This window comes from Octodon degus, unplaced genomic scaffold, assembly GCF_000260255.1.
Source record: "Octodon degus isolate 3935 unplaced genomic scaffold, OctDeg1.0 scaffold00006, whole genome shotgun sequence".
NCBI classification, from domain to species: Eukaryota; Metazoa; Chordata; class Mammalia; order Rodentia; family Octodontidae; genus Octodon; species Octodon degus.
The window spans coordinates 22,038,530-22,045,804 of NW_004524582.1; positions in this window are offsets into that span (position 1 = coordinate 22,038,530).

Here is a 7,275-nt window from a genome sequence, read left to right on the forward strand (position 1 = left end):
TAAATATATTAAAAAAAAAAAGCTAGGGCTGGGCCCAGGGAGATAGCTCAGTAGAATAAGTGCTTGCCTGGCAAGCACAGGGTCCTGAGTTCAATCCCTGGTACCGAAGGAAAAAAAAAAAAAAAAAAAGCTAGGGCTATCAGTTATAATTAGAAATTATTTGTTGTTAGTAATGTGCTGATATTTAATGTTGAGGTCTGGATTCAAGCTGTGGTTAATTTAACCATGGGAATTCTCCTGGTAAAAACTGACACCTGAGGCCTGGGAGATGGCTCAGTGGAATAAGCGCTTCTCTGGCAAGCGCAAGGGCCTGAATTCAATCCCTGGTTCCTCAAAAAAAAACACAACAAAACAAAAAAACAAAACCTGACACCTGGGAAATAATTCAGTACAAAGTATAGAATGGAAAGAGCCCAGTAATTCTTGGATTTTAAAAGCTTTCAATAAAAAGAACAGCCCCGGCCTTGGAAACAATTTTTTCTGGATAACAACCAGAGTGGAAATGAAAGGGGAAAACTGCACAAGAGGAATTGTTCTTTTTAAAATACTTTTTCTTTTGAAACTGCCTAGCTTGGTAACTGCTTCGTGGCTTTGTAATTACTTTTTTGACCCTTGAAACAACAAAAATGTAACCAAACATACAGTCACGATTGTACCATTGCACAGAGCTTCATACAGCGTGATCATTAATCTAGCCCTGTGCCCCTGGTCTCACTCTGCTAGCTGATAAGAAGAACTGGCAGGCTGTCCTGTCTTGGCTTTGTTCCTCCTGCTTGCACATCCTGTGAAAGCCCGAGGCCACCAGAGATCGGGGCCTGGTACTCTGGGAATGACCCCGACCGATGCCTGTCAAAGTAAATAAACTGGCCTCCAAATCTGGGTGTTGTTTCAGTGTCCCTGCTTGCAGCTGCACTTCTATAATACCCTGCACATTCTGAGCTCCAGTCCTGCCCTTCTCACCCAGAGATTACACCTCCTCCACCACCCCGGGGAGCAGTGACACTGAGCCGGGGCACTGAACCTCAACTTGGAGCACACCTACACGGCCGGTACTGTGCTAGGACAGAGGGTGAGCACAGGCGTCCTGGTGACCACTGTAAAGGCGCCCTTTAAGGGTTTCCCGCTCCCATTTGTAACAAATTCTGTATTCTCTGAGCACAGGCACTCGTTTCTTTGAGCGTACCCTAAGATAAATGCCTTCATGTCTCTTTTTACTGCTACACCCTAAAAAGGCCTCTGCTGCCAACCTTATTTTAAAGGAACAAGGCAAATTCCTTATTTCAGCCTTGGGGACCCCCCAGAAACAGGCCGGTACCAACACGACTCAAGCCCCACTGATCAGAATGTTCCCCGATATGTTTTTCTTTTTCATAATTTTATTGAGAGAGAAATAGCAATGAGACAGTTTCAAATCAAATTAGTAGGACAGTTTCAATAATTAACACATTGCATACTCTCTTTCTAGTGGTTAATTGCTGTACAAGATGCAGACATGATATCCTATTTATAAACACTATTACAACAAATCCCTCTATTCATTAAGAGAATGTAACTATATGTCTATCCTAACCATATTGAATACACGGATACAAAATGGTCATTCATTCATATATCCCCTTTTTTGTTTAGTTCTCCCCGATATGTTTTTAACTGAGGGGAAACAAGAAAGGAAATTCTTTTAGCCTGTGACCACACACACACATTTTTCTCACCTACTTTTACAGCACAAGTTAGTTCACTTTTTTCCACACAAGTGTCAATCGGGACTTTAATTGTAAAGCTTCACACTTAGGCATGTTACCTCAAATTTCAGAAAAAAATAAAAAATAAGAAACACTGCTGTTTGAACAACATAAATTTTTTTTTTATTTGAGAGAGAGAGAGAGAGAGAGAGAGAGAGAGAGAGAGAGAGAGAGTGTGGTGTGTGTGTGTGGCCAGCTCAGCCCACCAGGGGGCGGGGCTGGCTGGCATGTGGTGCTGGGGGATTGAACCGCGGTCCCTGATGCTTTGCTAAGCTTGTTCTAAGTAGGTGCTTCAGACCACCGAGCCATCTCTCCAGCCCCCAACAACATAAAATTTTAGATCAGTCATGCTAAGCTCACTTGGCAAACCCAGATGTAGCTGTCTCAGTTGCCCACAGACCCTCCTTCCGAGAAACTACTCATTTCTAGAACTCTGCAGGGCAGTGGCAAGTGGAGCTTTAGAAAGCAAGCACCGTGCCCTCCTAGACCCCTGTGGCGAGCACAGTGTAAACCCCAAGCATGAGTCATGTCAGGGTTGACGCAAACCGAAGCGGAAATGCATGCCTAGCCCTGATACTGTGCATGGATGTTTCGGTTACTCTTCTCTCATTGCTGAGACCAGTACCTGCCACTCAAAAATGAAGGAAGGAAAGGTTTATTTAGCTCACAGTTACTGGAAGTTTCAGTCCATACTCAGCTGACTCCAATGCAGAGGGGCACAGGGCAGAGAACAACCTTTCATGGTGGCAGCAAAGAACAGAAAAGGTGTCCTTAGGACAATTTAGAAATTTACCATTTTGGTTGAAACTAATGACAACAGTTCTAAGTACTATTATACATGCAGTTGAAATTTCATAAGAAAGAAAACATTTGTCCCAATTCCATCCTTCTTTTCCTCATTCACTTCTGCCCTGTCTCATTCTCAAAGTTACTTCAGAGAGCCCAGAAGTTGTGGGCAGACAGCACCGTGGCCTGGGGAGTCTGTGGCATGAAGCATGAATGTGACAAGCCACAGGGAAGTGACTGTCCCTGGGTGCCTACTTTGTTCCTTCCTGCTCAGCACTGTAACTTCATCTTACAGCTAACATGCCCATGTGGACCCCAGGATCACGCAGAGTCATGAGAAAACATGCATGTCTCCAGTGACGAGGCAGACTCTCTTCTTCCTCACAAGAAAATGAAAACCTGCATCCTCACATGAGTGACAGACACTTAGGGAACATGTGAAATGTTCCACTTGGACTGACAATACAAAAGCAATCGGCAATCACGTAACACTTCCAAATGAATTCTCAAATTGAATGCTTTGATTTTAAATCCTAGTGCTCCTGACAGTTGTGCTGGGTTTATTGCTGTGTAGCCTCTGATGACCTCCTTCAATGGCTAGAAGAACTACGGATCCCAGAAAAAAGGCCAAACTCTGAGGTGTGTGTGTTGTGCAAAGCTTGGCAGTGCCTAGAAGGACTGGGCCAGGCTCAGTATAAAAATCCAGACCATGCTAACGATGGACTTGACAACATAGAGTCTTGACCCCCAGAGTTCCTCTATCCAACAGCACTGATCTGTTGGAACGATGGCTAAATGGCCCTGGATGCGAAGTCTGTGGCATGAAGCATGCTTGGTCAGTGCTTCTGCAGTCATGGGCAGAGAGTACCGTGAGGCTGAGCCTTAATTTGTGACTCGAAGTTTATCCTTGATGACATAGGCTTTGTTTTCTGCAGGGTCTCACAGTTGCGAAGCTTGAATTTGAGGATGAATCTCCAAAACCTTGCTTAGTGTCCATCTCCTCTTTCTGCTGATGAAATTCTAGTTTGTTAAGGTTTCAGTCCATACCCAGCTGGCTCCAAGGCAGAGTCAGCATAAGTTAATTTAACTGTATCTTCTCTGACCAGCTTGGAACTATGTCACCTCTTAAATAAACCCTCTAGCTTCATTTGCTTCCAGTTATTTGCTTTAGAAGCCACTTGACTAAACAATGAAGGAATAGATCCTGGCAAGATTTACTGTAGGAAGTACCTCTGATGTGTGCTCACTCTGCTAACAATTGCTTATATTTCAAGAATTTAGAGAAAACATTATGTAGCTCAAACCAGTTGAAGCACTGACCTCTTCTCTCGGGCCCATGCAAGCATCCAATGCGTCCCTTTTGACTTAAGAGGCCCAAAATCTCCACCCGTAGGTCATGATGAAGCTGTCATTTTCTAAACATGCACCCTCAAAGGGCCTTAAAGTTTAGTCATGCATATGCAGACCACTGTTTATTTCATTTCTCTTCCCTTCCAATCACGCTTCCCAAGCCTTTGATGACCATTCTTCTTTAACCTATAAATACTGCTATAGGGATTCCTAGAGGCTTTGGCTCTTCACTTGGGTCTGCAGATGTCTGCCAGGAGCTAAACACAGGGTAAGAGCTTGGCATCCCTGCCTTCCTGTGGCATCCATCTGCTTTGCTGTCTTTGACTTTGGGTCAGCTGCCTGCTTGTCTCTGCATGTTGACCTGATAATCATTTAAGGAGTCTGAAACCAGTGACATACCATTGACTGATCCTAAATTTATCTACTCTCTTTCTTCTTCCCTTGAGGCTAAAGACACTAAGATAAAAATAACTAAGATACTTTCAAGATTACAGGGATATCATAACAGATTATCAACCACAAACTTTTACCATATCCTGTTCCATGCCATTGTCCATCCCCACAGCCCCAATTTTCTCCTCTGAGCTATTCTGTCTGAGTAATTCTCTTTCCCAGTTTATATCAAGTTCCCGAGGAGTGAGCCCTGCTGGCTATCAGCTTCCTCGGTGCCAACACAACTTGAGCAGATGTCAGCCCGACCACAGTCTGACACACTCTGCTTGATGCTACATATATGCTGCCCCTAATGTCCCTCCCCTAAGGGGTCCTGGAGCTACTGCTAGCACCTCAGAGACAGACCTGGGGTCATTAGGCCTCTCCGTTCTTTCCAGTGTGGCCAAGCTCCTTGCCAGCTTCACCGTCCCTTTTTCCCTCTCATTGGTCCACTGGGGCGAATGGCTGCACCAGTATTGCCAGTAAACTGTTCAGTGCTTCCCCTTAAGCCAATAAATCAAGAGGCAGAATATCTGTGGAAGAAGAAAGGTTTCTGTAACCAGCTACAGGAATAACCCTGGACCTGAGTCCAATCCAGCTTGATTCACAACTGCACTCTTCCTGTATTTACACACAAGGCAAGGGGACTTTACGAGCATGGATGAAGTGAGTCACTAAGTGCAGAGGTCACTGTGCAAAGCCTCCCGACCAGTGCTGTGACTGCAGCTGCAGAGCTGTGGTCACTCCCCTGGGATGTGCCCATGTAGGCACGCTGGCCTGTTTCCCTTATCTTTGAGGAAACATTATCACACTCTGGGGTTTTTCAAAGGGGAACAATACAATACAGGACCCATTTCATAAGATTATCTGCCCACATACTAAAGACCAAAGAATCCAGCTGAAGGCCTGAATCCTAGTATAAAAATGGCTTCCATAAGGCTGAGAATATAGCTCAGCTGTGTAGGTACCTGTCTGACAAGTGCAAGGTCCTGAGTTCGATCCCCAGTACTGCAAAAAAATAAAATAAAAGATGGAACCCAGGGCCATCACAATGAACTATATTGGGCCCTGGAGATAGCTCAGCAGCCTAAGTGCCTGCCTAGGCAAGCTCAAGGACCCAGGTTTAATCCTTGGTACCATATGCCATGCCAGGCCCACCCTGGACACACTGAGTTGGCCACCAAGACAGGATACAGTGGTCAATTCCTGTAATCCCAGCACTGGGGAGGCTGAAATGTGAAGATCACTATGAGTCTGAGCTGCATAGTGAGACTCTACCAAATACATAAAATTTAAAAAGAAATGCCTCCCATAAGTCCAAGTGGAGGCATAGAGCCCCATGCCAATGTCTCATGCAGGCCCGCTTCACAGATCTGCACTGGGACGGCCCAAAGATCAGTGGTGAAAGCTATAAAGTCTGTGCCAGTGGATGAAGGATCTGTGCTAGCAGGCTGAGGGGTCTGCACTGGAGCCAGGAAACAATGCTCAAGATAAAAATCAGAGCTCCCTCGGGAAGTATCACAGCCATACTCAGTAACAGTGAGGTCCTGGGGTCCTCTGGAGATAAGGAAAGCTGAGTTCCCATCAGGAAAGCCAACCTGACAAACTTCTCCAGGAGACTGAGCAGTGCACCATCTTCCCCTCAGGAGCCAGGAAGCGATGCTCAAAGTGTGAACCAGAGCTCCCCCAGTGAACCACAGCCATCCTCAGAGACAGTAAGGTCCTGAGCTCTTCCTCCAATGAAAACAACCAAGTTCAGCAGAAAAGCCAGCATGACAAGGTCCTCAAGCAAAATAGCCCAAGACAGCCAGCAGCTTCCCCAGCAGCCTCTCAGCAGCTTCTCGAGCTCTGCCTCCTCTGTTGCCGGCAACCATCCTCAGGTGGGCCTCCCACACCCAGGGTGAGGCTAGTTCAGGTCAGCTGGGGGGAACAAGCTGACCACCAGCTGGCAGTCCACAACAAACACTTTGCTTCTTTGTTACAGTGGCAAAGCACATTAACAGTATGCAGCCCCAGAGAGGGGCTTTTGGCTTGTAACTCTTGGTCACTGGGACCCCCAGAGCCAGACCTTTGGCCAGGACTCCGCTAACAGTACTGCTAAACCCCACTCCCAGGAGGCAGACCCGAAGCTCTTCCCCTGTCTTCACAGGATTGTTTCCCTGGAGTAAATTCCGTCTCTTCTGCAAGCTCATCGTGTTAGGGGTCAGCACCCTGTGGACAGGCAAAATGGTCTGCTGCGGTCACGTGATTGTCTACACACTGCTCCACCGTGCACTCCACACTCTGCCATCAAGGTGAGACTGCCTGTCTCACGGGCCCCAGAACACCCGATTCCTCTTCTCTATTAGATGTTATGGGCCAGTCTTCCCTACATTACCTGGGAGCTACTTGAGAAAAAGAACGTGAACACACACACACACACACACACACACACACACACGAAAGTGTATACTCATTAGGAGAATTTCCTTTTCCAACTTGTATGCAGTGATAGGCCTGCGAATTAACAGAAAATAAAGTAACAGAAGAAAAACCAAAGTTAATGTTTAGGTACAGGAGGGGGTACTCGGTGATGAGTAGCTGAGCAGAGACAAAGATGCAGGCACAGGCCGAACCCAAGAGTGGAGGAGAGCGGGGCTCCATCAAGGAAGCCTGGGAGAGTCCACCCAGCTCTCGTATGCTGGTGAATAAGGGCTCTGTCCCTGAGGCTGACAGAATCACAGGTGGACTCCTCAGAGGGGCTACGACTGACTGCAGTACGTTCTGAGGCACTGCCTTAGTCAGATAAGGAAAGCTCAGATTTCTTTCTGTATCTTCTTGGCTCAAATGAGTTCAGGTTGACATAGCCTTATACCGCCCCTGGGGGCCTGGTGATTACACACGCCTGAGCGTGCACGCATGTGTGATATTTGTTACAGCCATGACTGAACCCCCGTCCAGGCTTAGGGCAGTGATTAGAGATCAC